Raw genomic sequence first — 18371 nt, 5'->3', positions numbered from 1 at the left:
CAGCACAGGTACTAAGACTCTTTTTTCATACTGTACAAAGAATCAAGAAAGATATTGGTTTAAATGAATGAAGTATTGACTTGAATACACTGATATACATTCCAATAAACAATACTAAATACCAGATCACCTACACATCAGTTAAGTTGAGGGTTTATTCCATGCAAAAAGTTACATTTAGATATTTAGCAATATGACTTTGTCAGCTTTCTAATTTAATGTATTGAAGGCAAAGATATTTAACACGGTGAGTACTGCTACTATTTATCTCTCAATATTGTCTGTAAAACGTGGTAAAGTTATTCTTTCAGTGAGACAACAGAGCAAGCTTCTACAGTTGCACTACGTTTTGTAACAGTTAAATATTATTTTGATAATAACATATATTTCAATGTTGATGAACTTCATACTGTTCATTCATAATCTGATTGCTCACTGTTAAAATAAAATAAAAACATTACAATTACAAAATAATTATATCTACAGCCCCATAACACACAAACACACCGCTTTCATAAATAACACACTTGTTCTGCAATAATATGTTTTATGTTTCCTGTCATTTTTGTTAGGAAAGGACATGCCTGAAAGACACAACATTTTCTCCTTCTCTGAGGGTCAAGAAGAACATCCACGAGGATCATTAAAAGCTGATATTATGAGATTTTAAGACCAGTACAGGACAGGACATTCACTAAGAAACTACATTTATTGTAAAAACAGTCAGCTGATCGAATGCAGCTATTTCCACATCTACACTCCATCCGCTGATTATTTCTATGTGCCTCACTTTATGAGCTTCACATCACTTGTGCCTTGTACCGCAGAGTTTGCAACGTCACAAATAAATGGGGCCAATCTTCAGTCAGATGTGAATGTGTAATCTAACATTTTCAGTAAGAATAATGGACAAAAGGATACAATACAATTTATTGAAATGTGAACCAAAAGTTAATCAAATATTTTAAATAAAAAGCACATATGGACAGAAGGTGTAAACCTATTAAATGTATAAGTAAACACATTTAGTCAAATAACGTGACAGACTAGGCCTGTGCAGTTGGTATCAGCTTTGCCCAGCATGGGCTCCTTCATCAGGCCTGGTCTGCCTCGCAGAGGAAAAGACCCTCAGTCCTCTCCAAACCAACAGACAGGACGTCCATCACACAGAGGTTTCTCCCTGAAGTCTCTGCTGCTCTCTGGACACCAGGCTGTCTCAATCCGTCCACACTGAATATGAGAGGGGGAAAATGAAAATAATAAATGCTTTAGAAAATAAGAAACATAAAGTTGACTGTTGAGTTGCTCCGTTTTTTTAGATTGTCAATACTATTACTGTATAACTAATATCTCAGGTTAAGAGGCACATTCAAATAAAGATTGGTCTTTAAATACATTTTGTCTTTTGAATTGTTTGTCTAAAGTCAAGGATCTAGAACTGGTACTTAGTTTTAATGATACAGTCTGGTTATTATGCTGTATGGAGGAGGCCTCACAGGTAAGAGCACTAACTAGCTACCATCACATGTACCTTAGCTTGACTTAAATGTATTAAACGTATAGTTAAGTGATATCAAAATATAAATAACTAATGTCATGCAAACATTAATATTTGCTTGATTCCAGTGTTGAATTTAGCACAATTGCATACAAACGTTAAGGGGTTTTAAGATTCTGAAGTATTATGCTAAAAACTCCATAACTTAGATTATTATTTATAGTTTTGCTGAATAGTTTCACGGCCGCTTACCTTAGAAACGTAAAATGCGACGGCAGCGTGCAGATGGGGAGCATGTTAGCTTAGCTTGGTAGCTTCAGCTATCTCTGGAACTTCCAGCTCGGTGGCAGCAGGTCCCGCCTCGGCTCCGCCTCTTTGCCCTTATTTGGAGAAGGCGGGAGTTGAACTCTGACGTCACTGTTGAGCCGTTAGTGGCCGACTCCGCCTACTAAGGGCTTCACGGCAACTCTGCAGAATCCTATGGGTGACGTCACGGACCCTACGTCCATTTATATATACAGTCTATGGGCAAAATCAATCAAAAATGTAAACAGGAAGGCACCTGTAGCAAATAGTGAGTGCAAAAGCTACAGTAGCATACACAAGGAGTTAACATCTGATCAATCACATTTACTCAGAGGTGGGAGAAGTACTCAGATCTTGTACTTAAGTGAAAGTAGAAGTACTCAGATCTTGTACTTGAGTGAAAGTAGAAGTACTCAGATATTGTACTTGAGTAGAAGTACCAGAGTGTTGGAACACTCTTACAGTAAAAGTCCTGCATTCAAAATGTTCCTCAAGTAAGAGTAGAAAAGTATTCTCATCAAAATATAGTTAAAGTAGCGACACTAAGTAGTCGTTGTGCAGATTGGTCTATTTCAGAATAATTTATGATATGTTTTATAATGATTGATCATGAGAGTGTTCTCAAAGCTGGTAAAGGTGCAGCTAGTTTGAATGACTTTGTAGACTGCAGGGTAGCTGGTGAATTTACTCCAGGTGGAACTAAAGTCTGATTTAAAACTTGATTAGATTTCACATCATTCATCCAAATCTGCAAAGTAACTAAAGTTATTAAATACATGTAGTGGAGTACAGGTACCTCAAAATTGTACTTAAGTACAGTACCTGAGTAAATGTACTTCCTACCTCTGAATTTACTGATATAATGTGATCATTTAATTTTCATTATTTTCAAATTCACAGTGTAGATATTCGAATAGCTAGTGATACCTGGATACTATAACTAATTTATAAAACAATGAAACGAGTTTGTGCGCTTCAACCCTTTTAGTTTTTTGTATTTAGCTATACATAACTCTAACCTTATAACAGATAAAGTATGCAATATTCCATCATGATATTGGTTGGAAAAAACACATTTTGATTTAGCATATTTTGAATAATATTTAAAAAGTGTCTGTGAGAGCCAACCCCTTTGTATTTATTTAAAAAATAACAACAAATCAATCGGAATCAAACAACCAATCAGTGCGTCTTTGTGCAGAAGTTGTATCAAGTTAATGGGTATTTATGCTTCTTCCTTTATTCAGCGGTATTTTAGGCCACAACGAGTCAGAATGCATTCTCGGGTTTCATTAAAAACCTTACTTTACTTCTGTCACGTCCATTTTTAACTTGCATCAAGACATTCATATGTGTCCTAATACACTTGTGTCACTTTCTCTGTTGATTTGTTTTATAGGAAGAGACCTGCAAACACCCAGATAGACTTTATGATGAGGGGGAGAAGAGTATCATTGGAGATCAGCTGGATCAACATCAGTCTACAGCCACAATAGGACAACCACACACCTGTGACCAGTGTGAGAAGAGTTTCTGGAGTTCAGGGATATTGAAGCGCCACAAACGTACCCACAGTGGAGAGAGGCCTTTCACCTGTGATCGGTTGTAGGAAGAGCTTTAGCTGGTCAGACCAATTGAAGATTCACCTGCGAACCCACACTGGAGAAAAACCCTACTCCTGTGACCAGTGTGAGAAGAGCTTTAGCCGGTCAGGCAATTTGAAGGTCCACCTGCAAACCCACACTGGAGAGAAGCCTTTCACCTGTGACCAGTGTGAGAAGAGCTTTAGCCAGTCAGGCCATTTGAAGATTCACCTGCGAACCCACACTGGAGAGAAGCCTTTCACCTGTGACCAGTGTGAGAAGAGCTTTAGCCGGTCAGGCCATTTGAAGATTCACCTGCGAACCCACACTGAAGAGAAGCCTTTCACCTGTGACCAGTGTGGGAAGAGCTTTAGCCAGTCAGGCACATTGAAGATTCACCTGCGAACCCACACTGAAGAGAAGCCTTTCACCTGTGACCAGTGTGGGAAGAGCTTTAGCCAGTCAGGCACATTGAAGATTCACCTGCGAACCCACACTGAAGAGAAGCCTTTCACCTGTGACCAGTGTGGGAAGAGCTTTAGCCAGTCAGACAGATTGAAGATTCACCTGCGAACCCACACTGGAGAAAAACCCTACTCCTGTGACCAGTGTGGGAAGAGCTTTAGCCAGTCAGGCGATTGAAGGTCCACCTGCAAACCCACACTGGAGAGAAGCCTTTCACCTGTGACCAGTGTGGGAAGAGCTTTAGCCAGTCAGGCACATTGAAGATTCACCTGCAAACCCACACTGGAGAGAAACCTTTCACCTGTGACCAGTGTGAGAAGAGCTTTAGCCGGTCAGACCAATTGAAGATTCACCTGCAAACCCACACTGGAGAGAAGCCTTTCACCTGTGACCAGTGTGGGAAGAGCTTTAGCCGGTCCAGACCAATTGAAGATTCACCTGCAAACCCACACTGGAGAGAAGCCTTTCACCTGTGACCAGTGTGAGAAGAGCTTTAGCCAGTCAGGCCATTTGAAGATTCACCTGCAAACCCACACTGGAGAGAAGCCTTTCACCTGTGACCAGTGTGGGAAGAGCTTTAGCCGGTCAGACCAATTGAAGATTCACCTGCAAACCCACACTGGAGAAAAACCCTACTCCTGTGACCAGTGTGAGAAGAGCTTTAGCCGGTCAGGCGATTTGAAGGTCCACCTGCGAACCCACACTGGAGAGAAGCCTTTCACCTGTGACCAGTGTGGGAAGAGCTTTAGCCAGTCAGGCCATTTGAAGATTCACCTGCAAACCCACACTGGAGAGAAGCCTTTCACCTGTGACCAGTGTGGGAAGAGCTTTAGCCAGTCAGGCCATTTGAAGATTCACCTGCAAACCCACACTGGAGAAAAACCCTACCCTGTGACCAGTGTGAGAGAGCTTTAGCCGGTCAGGCGATTTGAAGGTCCACCTGCGAACCCACACTGGAGAGAAGCCTTTCACCTGTGACCAGTGTGGGAAGAGCTTTAACCAGTCAGGTGATTTGAAGATGCACCTGCGAACCCACACTGGAGAAAACCCACTGTGACCAGTTGGAAGAGCTTTACCAGTCAGCTTTGAAGATTCACCTGCAACCCACACTGGAGAAAACCTTTCACCTGTGACCAGTGTGAGAAGAGCTTTAGCCAGTCAGGCAATTGAAGATTCACCTGCAACCCACACTGAGAAAAACTACTCCTGTGACCAGTGTGAGAAGAGCTTTAGCCAGTCAGGACATTGAAGATTCACCTGCGAACCCACACTGGAGAAAACCCTACTGCTGTGACCAGTGTGAGAAGAGTTTATACCAGTTAGCGTTTGAATTCACAAGCGAACCCACACTGGAGAAAAAGCTTTCACCTGTGACCAGTGTGAGAAGAGTTTCAGAGACTCAGACTCATTGAAGCGCCACCAGATACACCACTCCTTTGACCAGTGGAAGAAAGAGTTCAGGGACTCATATAGTGTGAAGCTCCACCAGCCTACCTGCACTGGAGAAAAAACCTGACGTCTGTGCTCACTGTGAGAAGAGTTTCAGAGAACCAGACCACATGGGAGAAAACCTTCACTTGTGCACTGAGACTGTTCAGAAAGAGTGAGGTGGACTGTTTGACACAACTCGCTGTTAAAAGATGTTGTGTGGATTTAGAAAGTTGTTCAAAGTTCTCAATAATATTCAAATGCATGCACTTAAGTTGTCAACTTGTATTTTTTTCCACAGCAAAAACACACACAAAGCTCCCTAAAGAACAAGGCACCACAGTAATAATGTTATAAATATGTGGTAATTTAACAACAAGCTAAAGCCTACTGATTTCTAAAAGTGTGCATATAGCCTTTTTAGTGTCATATAAGCTAGACAGAGCGTCGCTTTGAACCATAAACTATTACCGTTGCTGACTGTACTCATTCAGGCCATTTTACCATCAGAAAGAGGTTCTACAGGGGTCTATCCTTGGTCCATTCATGTTTACATTAGATGTTACATAACTTTTTCCAGTAGCCACACTTTCTCCTTCGACCCCTTCTCTGTTGGGGAGGTTTGTAAGGCTCTAAAGGGCCTAGAGCCCAATAAATCAGCAGGCCCAGATGATCTACCCCCTTATTTCTTACATCTAGCTGCAGATATTATAGCCGAACCAGTGTGTCATGTTTTTAATCTTTCTATAACAAACAATGTCATTCCAGATGTTTGGAAAAACTGCAAATGTTCTCCCCTTATTGAAAGGTGGTGATCCCATGGTGATGAATAATTATAGACCCATTTCCAAGCTCTCTATTTTAGCTAAAGTACTTGAAAGGCTGGTGAATGATCAAATCAAAGAATATTTAAGCTTGAACAACATTCTATCTCCTCACATTGACAGACTGCACAGTGCTTTACCTGTCCGGGAGAGAGTAGGACATGAATGCTGCCACGCCAAAACATTTGCGTCACCACGCCAGGCTACAGCCACCACCAGGAGAAGCGGAAATGGGAGAGACCCTGTTTGGCACCTCAGTTTAAATAGCCAGTGCGTGCAATTGGTGCGCTGGAACCAGGGCCGTATCCAGGGATTTCCTAAATACCAAGCTCCAAACATGCTAGGGGGCTTCAGGGATATACCCCCCGGAGATTTTTTGGATTTTCATGATCTAGTTAGGTGCTTTTTAAGTCCTGTGGGGGGGGGGGGGGGGGGGGTCACAAAACTGGATAATATCGATTTCAAACCATGTCAGTGGGCTGCAGCATAAATTATTTTTGAATCAGTTGATTGTTACTATTAAAGATCTGGACATGCAGAAGAGGCTAAAATGAACACAAAATATTGTCAACATTCATTTTCCATGTCTCTCTCCTTTCCATAACCTGCACCCTCTCTTCCATCTTCTTTACTCTCTCTGTCTTCTTCTTGTTCTTTACTCTCTCTGTCCTCTACTCTTTCTCTTTCTCTTTGTTCAATATCTCCCTCATTGTTCACTTTTTTGCTCCTCCTCACTTGTCGCTCCTGCCAGTGAATTAAAAGCAATTCAGCAATTTAGTTCATTTCACTTGTTTGTTTGCATTTTTTTTAAATTTAAATCTGTTTTGTTTGAATCTCAAAAGAGAACAAAGATGTAAGCAAATTGTGTTTTATACAATTGTATGTTATTATGACATCCTAACTTCAATAGATGTATGTTGTTTTAAAATTATGCCTATTGTCTATATTGTAAATTTCATTTCATTTAATTTCAAACCTTTATTTATACAGATAAATCCCATTGAGATCATTGATCTCTTTTTCAAGGGAGACCTGCTCAACTAGTTCCACATGAAACATAAACACATAAACAGAACAACAAAAGGACATCATACAGCATCATTTACATAATTATCCACATAAACAGGTACCAATAGCTTCCGATTGACTAGCATCCAACCGAGCTTTACAAATATTTAGTGGCACCAGATTGTTCAGTTTCCATTTAATTTGCAAACTGTTCCAAGACAGAGGAGCTGCGCATCTAAAAGCTGTCTTCCCTAAGACAGTCCTAGCAGTTGGCACATTTAATAAAACTACAGCATTCGATCTCAGGCAGTAGCCACTTACAATTTCCGGTGAGATCAGGGAGCAGATATAAGATGGAAGTTTCCCTAACATGGCTTTGTATATAAAAATGTACCAATGACTGAGCCTCCGTACAGTTAGTGAAAGCAAACCAGCCCTTGCATACAGGGTACAGTGATGGGTTAATGCTTTACAGTTTGTAACAAATCTTAGTGCACTGTGATACACAGCATCTAACTTGACCAGGCAATTGCAGGTGCATTCATATACATCAAATCACCATAGTCCAGCACAGGTAAAAAGGTGATTCACAAGCGAACCCACACTGGAGAAAAACCCTACTGCTGTGACCAGTGTGAGAAGAGCTTTAGCCAGTCAGGCAAATTGAAGATGCACCTGCGAACCCACACTGGAGAAAAACCCTACTGCTGTGACCAGTGTGAGAAGAGTTATACCAGGTTAAGCTGTTTGACGATTCACAAGCGAACCCACACTGGAGAAAAACCTTTCACCTGTGACCAGTGTGGGAAGAGCTTTAGCCAGTCAGGTGATTTGAAGATGCACCTGCGAACCCACACTGGAGAAAAACCCTACTGCTGTGACCAGTGTGAGAAGAGTTATACCAGGTTAAGCTGTTTGATGATTCACAAGCGAACCCACACTGGAGAAAAAGCTTTCACCTGTGTCCAGTGTGAGAAGAGCTTTAGCCAGTCAGGCAATTTGAAGAATCACCTGCGAACCCACACTGGAGAAAAAGCTTTCACCTGTGACCAGTGTGAGAAGAGCTTTAGCCAGTCAGGCACATTGAAGATTCACCTGCGAACCCACACTGGAGAAAAACCCTACTGCTGTGACCAGTGTGAGAAGAGTTATACCAGGTTAAGCTGTTTGACGATTCACAAGCGAACCCACACTGGAGAAAAAGCTTTCACCTGTGACCAGTGTGAGAAGAGTTTCAGAGACTCAGACTCATTGAAGCGCCACCAGATACACCACTCCTTTGACCAGTGGAAGAAAGAGTTCAGGGACTCATATAGTGTGAAGCTCCACCAGCCTACCCGCACTGGAGAAAAACCTGACGTCTGTGCTCACTGTGAGAAGAGTTCCAGAGAACCAGACCACATGGGAGAAAACCTTCACTTGTGCACTGAGACTGTTCAGAAATAGTGAGGTGGACTGTTTGACACAAACTCGCTGTTAAAAGATGTTGTGTGGATTTAGAAAGTTGTTCAAATGTTCTCAATAATATTCACAATGCATGCACTTAAGTTGTCAACTTGTATTTTTTTCCACAGCAAAAACACACACAAAGCTTCCTAAAGAACAAGGCACCACAGTAATAATGTTATAAATATGTGGTAATTTAACAACAAGCTAAAGCCTACTGATTTCTAAAAGTGTGCATATATATTCATATACATCAAATCACCATAGTCCAGCACAGGTAAAAAGGTCACAGTGACTAGCCTTTTCCTGGCCTCAAGCGAGAAACAGGACTTGTTTCTGTAAAGAAACCTAGCCTAACCCTCAGCTTTTTAAGCAGGTTATTGACATGAAGTTTAAAAGAGAGACAATCAACAAGCCAGATACCAAGGTATTTGCAACAGGCAACAACTTCAAGTTTTGTTCCTTGCGTAGTTACAATATCTAAAACAGGCTCTGGTGTCTTTTTTGCATTTGAAAAGAGCATAACCTTGGTTTTATCCACATTTAAAAGAAGCTTTAATTCAGAGAGCTGAGTCTGAATAGTGTTAAAAACAGCCTGTAATTTAAACACGGACTGAGGCTGGGAAAAGGAGTCTTTTTTATTATGGTCCTTGGTCTTGGAATGATCTTCAATCACGCCTCAAACTGAGAGTACTTGTCCACTTTAGTTTGCAGTCCTTACCACCAGCTGCTCTTGCAGTAATAAGTAGTGCACCTTGTGCACAATGTAGTGACTGCTTTTTGTCTTTTGTTTTCTTAGTTATGTTCTCTGTATTTTATATGTTTGTGTTATGTGTTATGTGTAACGTTGCTGCCTTCTTGGCCAGGTCAGCATTGCAAATGAGATTCTATCTCAATGCTTTTATCTGGTTAAATAAAATAAACAACAGCCTCTTTAATGGAGGGACCTGCACAATACATTACAGTATCATCCGCATAAAAATGTAAAGTAGCTTCATCCACATTATCACCTACGCTGTTAATATATATGGAGAATAAAAGTGGTCCTAAAACAGAACCTTGTGGTACACCATTAGAAATGTTTAACCACTCAGAAGACAGTCCATCAAAATGAACACATTGGGACCTTTCAGAGAGGTAGTTCACAAACCACCCCACTGCATTGCTGGACATGCCAATACTGGTTAGCCTCTGCTTTAAGATGCGATGATTAACGGTGTTAAACGCTTTGGAAAGGTCAATAAACAGAGCTGCACAACTCTGCTTATTATCTAAAATACTAGTAATGTTATTTACCACTTTCATCGTGGCAGTGATGGTGCTGTGTTGCTTTCTGAAGCCTGACTGATGTTTAGACAGGATGTCATTTGTACATAAAAACTCCTTTACCTGTTCACTCACTAGGCGTTCAAGAACCTTAGCCAGAACTGACAATTTAGAGATTGGCCTATAGTTATTTAAAATAGTTGCCTCCCCTCCTTTCAGTAAGGCAAGACATAAGCAGACTTCCATACTTTTGGAATTGTATTTGTGCTGAGGGAGAGGTTAAAAAGAGAAGTAAGAGGTGGATCAATAAAATCTTGCAGCTATCTTTAAAAAGAAAGGTTCTACGTTGTCCGGGCCAGCCGGTTTCTTAGGATCTAGCTTAGATAAGGCTTCATGAACAACATCAACAGTAAAAGGGGTAAAACTGAAAGGGTTTTCCAGACCACGTTGTTCAGAGTCACAGACTGTGGTGTTTACAGAAGCAGAGTTCGCCCTTGAGCCTGGACCCCACACATATCAGTGAGAGTTTGTTGCGTTTTGTACACACACATCCTTATCAGGAGACGGGGGAGATGGTGCGGGGGTAAAGGACATGCTGCCAGGGGGGGGAGGTGGTTGACGTAGGCGCGGTTGATGAAGACGGGGGAGATGGTGCGCGTCTCTGTGGTGATTTTGGTGGGCGTCGTTGAGGAGCGGGGGTAAAGGACATGCTGCCAGCCCTGCGTATCGCCTTAGTTTGGTCTTTGTAATCCAGGAAGGAATCGGTGCCAACCCTCTGTATCTCCTTCATGTGTTCAACGATCTCCAGGAGGGTGGGCAAGGGCGAAAGGGTGAACGGAGTATCCTCAAAGGCGTTGATAGGGGGGGGGGGGGGGGTGATGGGCAGTGGAGACTCCTCCATGTGTCTCATAGGTCTCCCATAATCAGAACATTCCTCAGGCAGGTGCAGTGATAATTCTTCAGGGTTTTCTGCGCGATGTCTTGTGTCTTTCTCCTGTTTTGATTCCTCTTGCCGCTTGTCCTTGGCAGAGGGAACAGATTGATGACGCAGCCAGTTGAATATGTTAGAGATAAACAATTTCACTCCTGGCTTGTTCAGACAAACTCCATTTGCCTTGAAAAGATGTCTGCGATCCCAGAAAAAAGTTAAAATTGTCAATAAAAATGGACAGAATGGTCAATACATGCAGTTGAAAGCCAGGTGTTCAGTGCAAACAATCTGCTGAATCTCTCCACTTCCTCTACTGACTGGCGGTAGAGGGCCACTGATGAACACCTCTGCATTTAGAGAGCTGGCAGTTTCCAACAAACATTTAAAGTCTTCTTTCAGCACTTCTGACTCTTGTTTCACAACATCATTTGTTCCAATGTGCAGTAACACATTCTTCACAGTCGGATGTTCAGCCCCAATATGCAGGATCTTCTCAGCCAAGTCAGAGACCACATCCTTGGGAAAACAGAGTACTTTGGTGTTGTTCTTATCACACAGACCTTTTACATCTGTTACAGCAGAGTCACCCACAATCAGAGTTTCAGGCCCAGTCGTTAGCTTCCCCTCTAGCCTTTTACTTTTGGAGTAGCTATTGGTCCTTACCCTGCTGTGTGAAGAGGACAGGTTATCCAGGTCATCAGAAAGGGAATCTCCGGTTCTTGGTCAGCGGAGCGTATCTGTTCTGGATTGGCACACTTGGTGGTTTAGGAGGATTGTTTGTAATTCTCCCTTTAGCAGCTGTCCACTGCTGTTTAGGGGTTGAAGAGGCGCTCTTCCTGGGTGATAACAATGCAGGCCAGCTGGTCGCATCACATATTTCGCTGGGCTCTGCCTGTTATCCGTCCTCCCAAATCCCATGGAAATGATTTACTCTTCGGCCTTGCACCCAGAGAGTTCCAGGGAGGACTACCACTTGTAGATTTATTACCCGGTACACAGCCCTCCTGTTCCTTGGAATCCTTGTAGCTGCTAACTAGATGTGAGTTAGCATACCCTTCTCCATTATTTTGCAACACTGGTAAAGTAGTGTCATTCCCACGACATAGTCCATTCACTTCCACGTTAACTTCCAACCGTTGCATTTTCATTTCCAACACAGCTATCTTCTGTATAAGTTTGTGGAAGTAATCTGTAGAGAACGGAGGCATTTGCTACCAACTAGCTTAAGCAAAATAGCATGCAGTAGCCTACCAGGCTTTAGCTGTTGCTAGGCCACGCTACTGTAAGACTGAGGTCGTCGTAAAAATGTTGAAATATGGCTGAAACCCTCCGTCTATTTACGAAGATGAACTGTCCCAGTGATAAATTAATGTCCAGGAGCCACTGCTCGAAGTTGTCAGAGAATAAGAATAGGAAAATCAGCATAAAAAGTAAGCAGAGGCAGGAGCAAGCAGAAAAGCGTCTGCACTGTAAGAAAGATAAGTGCCTACTGTAGTTGGCTAATAAGTAATATGGTAATCTCTGTTATTGCAGATGGCTGAACTTAAGTGCCTACTGTAGTTGGCTAATAAGTAATATGGTAATCTCTGTTATTGCAGATGGCTGAACTTCAGGTTGTTGATAACACAAGCAGCAGAATGACTTCATCAGCAGAGGTAAGTTACTTTAACTTTTTTAAGTGAAAATCCTGGTTAAATAATTATTCATATTTGAGTGAAAACAATGACATTCTGTTTAAAGTTTAGCAGTCTAGAGTCCTGTTGATTTAAGTTTTCAGAATTGTTTACTTAAACAATTATTTGAGTCTAAACAATGAAGAATTAAAAAAGCATTCGTTATACTGAGTGAATCATATTGGTTGCTAGGAAACATCTGGCAAAATCAAGCGGAAAACTCTGGGGAAGAGCCGGGAAGCCAATACGGAAGTGCCACACACTGCAGTTCATATATTGGCCGATAGGCGATGGCTGCAGAAAGGAGCAATTTCCATAGACCCCCATGTTAAAATGCCCAACTTTACAGCAGAAAAAAACATGTTTCTACCCCTGGCTCCATACATTTTATTATCGATATAGTTAGATTGCACCTTCATGATTATGGATCTGTGAGTGAATTGTTTTCTAACGCGACCCATTTATTTATATTAGGTCTTAAAGTTTGTACATAAATTAGGGCGTGGTCACATTGAGTGACGGCTCTGTCAAGTGCCTGCCGCTGTTAGCTTCTTGTCTCTCTGCTAGCTGCTCCGTGAAGCTAGCTACAGGGACTCTGCCTGCTCAGCTCATCCAGGAAACACAACTTGTAGCCGGCCGTGGTTGTTTGTTCTTCATGCTTATATATCGGACTATTGTGACTCGCTCTGCGGTTAAAACAGACGGTGCATGAATGCGGTAAGTACAATTCGAGTGCTTTATTTATGTGTTAATGATTTTAATCAGCTACGTAATGAATGGTAAGGCTTGGGTTAGCATGTAAGCTAGTGGTAGCTACATCGGTGCTAACGATGCTAATCGTAGCCTCCAAGTTAAAATCATAGACTGTATATATAAAGGTTAAAACGAAATAGACAAGTGTTAAGTGGGATAATACTGTTGAACAAACGGCTTCTGTTTGAGGTTGATAAAATAAGGTTACATCCTTGTAACTTAGAGATATTTTATTATGTAGGTAGAACTGTATGCATCTAAGGTTAATTTAAATTTGCTATGCTCAAGTATGTAGACAAGCTAATGTCGAAGTAGTGTATGTGAAATTAACCTCACAATAAGATGTGTGTATATTACAATTATTAATGTCATATTTCAAGATGATTACTTAGATATTACAATATGGTTGGTTGAGCTGGAGTTCATTATCGAGCTTACACGTTAACGTCACAGTCATCTGAAGAACGAACCCAAACCTTGTTGTTTTTATTAATTGCATTACCAAATGGGTATCAAATAAACAGTAAGCATTGGTAACACAACTTCCAAAGTTACAGTAAATAAAAAGGACCCTGACTCGGACAATACACAATCCAACATGTTCAACAGAAGATAATCAGTTATATTGTTTGTACACATGGTACTTTACATATATATCTGTTTGTTTAAGGTGTCCAGGTGATGCAGACAGGCTGGACCAGAGAGTGAGGCAGAACTGGACTCCTCACAGCAGTGAACTTCAGCACAGGTACTAAGACTATTTTTTCATACTGTACAAAGAATCAAGAAAGATATTGGTTTAAATGAATGAAGTATTGACTTGAATACACTGATATACATTCCAATAAACAATACTAAATACCAGATCACCTACACATCAGAGTTAAAGGAATGGTATGCTCATGACACTCATTTTTTTAAAATTATCATCCGATAAAACAGACCAGTCTCTGCCAGTCTCTCTTTTTTTTTTTTTAATCCGATGACATTATCAGTGATTTTAAACTGATTATATGCCGAAATAACATCAACACTGTGGGCGCCGCCATTTCCCGGACGTGACGTAATCCATGCGTTTGGTTTAAGAAGACACGTTGATCTCCATGTTATTTACTGTAGTTTCTCTATTCAAATATGCCTCACTGTATCGCGAAATATTGCCATAATTCGGATAGGAACAATCCACGGAATGCTCGGTTCCATCTGTTGCCAAAAGGTAAGCATAAGAAGTACATTCGGAGGCAGTGGCTAGCGAAATGTGGCCGGCCCGAACCGAGAGATTTACAGGCTCATGTATGCAGCGAACATTTCACATTTCCGGACGACTACTCTGAGAGTATGATCAAACATAACCTGGGATTTAAAGAACAACCATTACTCAATGGAGATGCAGTACCATCGGTCTTTCTGGTGTCATCACCGACCAGGACACCAGTTCGGCCAGTAGAGAAATCGCCCTCTGCAAGTGTGAAGAGACGGAGGAGCAGAAGTAGTGCTCGGAGTAAGAAAAGGTATGTTATAGCGCATTTCCATTGCAGCGGCTAGCCCCGTTTTAACGTCCAGGCCAGGACAATTTTTGGTGGCCTTTCCATATAGCGTAGTACCGGCTAGTGTGTATTTCCCCCCAGTTTTTCCGGCCCCATAAAATCGTGATTCTATGGCCAGGGACAACGAAGCTGAGTATGCTAAACTAGAGAGGGAATCGCTAGCAAGGGTGGTACTACATGCATACATATAGTATCTTATATCATCTTCCCATTATACACACATGCATTTCCAAACATTTGGACTACCTATGTTGCAAATGTATTATCTTTTCAATTTACACACGGCATCTATTGCACGTCTGTCCGTCCTGGGAGAGGGATCCCTCCTCTGTTGCTCTCCCTGAGGTTTCTCCCATGTTCCCTTTAAACTGTGGGTTTTTTCGGAAGTTTTCCTTGTACGATGTGAGGGTCTAAGGACAGTGGGTGTCGTATTGTCATACTGATATGTATGGATGAATTCCCCCATCCAATCTCTTCACATTGGTCAAAAACTTGTTCCTCTGCTGACGAGTCCGAACTGAAATACGCCACCATGTTTCCGTGTGTTGACAAAGTGAACGCATGGATGACGTCACGACCATCACGTGACTACTGAAAATGGCAAACATGGCGGCGGCCAGACGGAATATACAGGTCTTGATAAAAAGAGCTATAAAATCATTATTTACCGGGGAATATCGCTGATTTCTTCAGGGTATGGTTTAAACATAACATTTCACTAAATACTGAAGTTTTGATTAATTATCTAATGAGTGGACCATTCCTTTAAGTTGATTCCATGCAAAAAGTTACATTTAGATATTTAGCAATATGACTTTGTCAGCTTTCTAATTTAATGTATTGAAGGCAAAGATATTTAACACAGTGAGTACTGCTACTATTTATCTCTCAATATTGTCTGTAAAACGTGGTAAAAGTTATTCTTTCAGTGAGACAACAGAGCAAGCTTCTACAGTTGCACTACGTTTTGTAACAGTTAAATATTATTTTGATAATAACATATATTTCAATGTTGATGAACTTCATACTGTTCATTCATAATCTGATTGCTCACTGTTAAAATAAAATAAAAACATTACAATTACAAAATAATTATATCTACAGCCCCATAACACACAAACACACCGCTTTCATAAATAACACACTTGTTCTACAATAATATGTTTTATGTTTCCTGTCATTTTTGTTAGGAAAGGACATGCCTGAAAGACACAACATTTTCTCCTTCTCTGAGGGTCAAGAAGAACATCCACGAGGATCATTAAAAGCTGATATTATGAGATTTTAAGACCAGTACAGGACAGGACATTCACTAAGAAACTACTTTTATTGTAAAAACAGTCAGCTGATCGAATGCAGCTATTTCCACATCTACACTCCATCCGCTGATTATTTCTATGTGCCTCACTTTATGAGCTTCACATCACTTGTGCCTTGTACCGCAGAGTTTGCAACGTCACAAATAAATGGGGCCAATCTTCAGTCAGATGTGAATGTGTAATCTAACATTTTCAGTAAGAATAATGGACAAAAGGATACAATTATTGAAATGTGAACCAAAAGTTAATCAAATATTTTAAATAAAAAGCACATATGGACAGAAGGTGTAAACCTATTAAATGTATAAGTAAACACATTTAGTCAAATAACGTGACAGACTAGGCCTGTGCAGTTGGTATCAGCTTTGCCCAGCATGGGCTCCTCCATCAGCCCTGGTCTCCTCGCAGAGGAAAGACCCTCAGTCCTCTCCAAACCAACAGACAGGACGTCCATCACACAGAGGTTTCTCCCTGAAGTCTGCTGCTGCTCTCAATCCGTCCACACTGAATATGAGAGGGGGAAAATGAAAATAATAAATGCTTTAGAAAATAAGAAACAAAAGTTGACTGTTGAGTTGCTCCGTTTTTTTAGATTGTCAATACTATTACTGTATAACTAATATCTCAGGTTAAGAGGCACATTCAAATAAAGATTGGTCTTTAAATACATTTTGTCTTTTGAATTGTTTGTCTAAAGTCAAGGATCTAGAACTGGTACTTAGTTTTAATGATACAGTCTGGTTATTATGCTGTATGGAGGAGGCCTCACAGGTAAGAGCACTAACTAGCTACCATCACATGTACCTTAGCTTGACTTAAATGTATTAAACGTATAGTTAAGTGATATCAAAATATAAATAACTAATGTCATGCAAACATTAATATTTGCTTGATTCCAGTGTTGAATTTAGCACAATTGCATACAAACGTTAAGGGGTTTTAAGATTCTGAAGTATTATTCTAAAAACTCAATAACTTAGATTATATTTATAGTTTTGCTGAATAGTTTCAAGGCCGCTTACCTTAGAAACGTAAAATGCGACGGCAGCGTGCAGATGGGGAGCATGTTAGCTTAGCTTGGTAGCTTCAGCTAGCTCTGGAACTTCCAGCTCGGTGGCAGCAGGTCCCGCCTCGGCTCCGCCTCTTTGCCCTTATTTGGAGAAGGCGGGAGTTGAACTCTGACGTCACTGTTGAGCCGTTAGTGGCCGACTCCGCCTACTAAGGGCTTCACGGCAACTCTGCAGAATCCTATGGGTGACGTCACGGACCCTACGTCCATTTATATATACAGTCTATGGGCAAAATCAATCAAAAATGTAAACAGGAAGGCACCTGTAGCAAATAGTGAGTGCAAAAGCTACAGTAGCATACACAAGGAGTTAACATCTGATCAATCACATTTACTCAGAGGTGGGAGAAGTACTCAGATCTTGTACTTAAGTGAAAGTAGAAGTACTCAGATCTTGTACTTGAGTGAAAGTAGAAGTACTCAGATATTGTACTTGAGTAGAAGTACCAGAGTGTTGGAACACTCTTACAGTAAAAGTCCTGCATTCAAAATGTTCCTCAAGTAAGAGTAGAAAAGTATTCTCATCAAAATATAGTTAAAGTAGCGACACTAAAGTAGTCGTTGTGCAGATTGGTCTATTTCAGAATAATTTATGATATGTTTTATAATGATTGATCATGAGAGTGTTCTCAAAGCTGGTAAAGGTGCAGCTAGTTTGAATGACTTTGTAGACTGCAGGGTAGCTGGTGAATTTACTCCAGGTGGAACTAAAGTCTGATTTAAAACTTGATTAGATTTCACATCATTCATCCAAATCTGCAAAGTAACTAAAGTTATTAAATACATGTAGTGGAGTACAGGTACCTCAAAATTGTACTTAAGTACAGTACCTGAGTAAATGTACTTCCTACCTCTGAATTTACTGATATAATGTGATCATTTAATTTTCATTATTTTCAAATTCACAGTGTAGATATTCGAATAGCTAGTGATACCTGGATACTATAACTAATTTATAAAACAATGAACGAGTTTGTGCGCTTCAACCCTTTTAGTTTTTTGTATTTAGCTATACATAACTCTAACCTTATAACAGATAAAGTATGCAATATTCCATCATGATATTGGTTGGAAAAAACACATTTTGATTTAGCATATTTTGAATAATATTTAAAAAGTGTCTGTGAGAGCCAACCCCTTTGTATTTATTTAAAAAATAACAACAAATCAATCGGAATCAAACAACCAATCAGTGCGTCTTTGTGCAGAAGTTGTATCAAGTTAATGGGTATTTATGCTTCTTCCTTTATTCAGC

At 40.7% G+C, this 18371-nt stretch overlaps 1 pseudogene; it reads left to right on the top strand.

Moving 5' to 3' along the window:
- The window catches only part of LOC117464608 (uncharacterized), a 42989-nt pseudogene that overhangs the window by 1558 nt on the left and 23060 nt on the right, over positions 1-18371 (top strand).

Source organism: Pseudochaenichthys georgianus, chromosome 19 (genome assembly GCF_902827115.2).
Source record: "Pseudochaenichthys georgianus chromosome 19, fPseGeo1.2, whole genome shotgun sequence".
Classification (NCBI taxonomy): Eukaryota; Metazoa; Chordata; class Actinopteri; order Perciformes; family Channichthyidae; genus Pseudochaenichthys; species Pseudochaenichthys georgianus.
The sequence above is the reverse complement of the archived record's forward strand: the minus strand, read 5'-3'. Positions and strand labels throughout refer to the sequence as shown.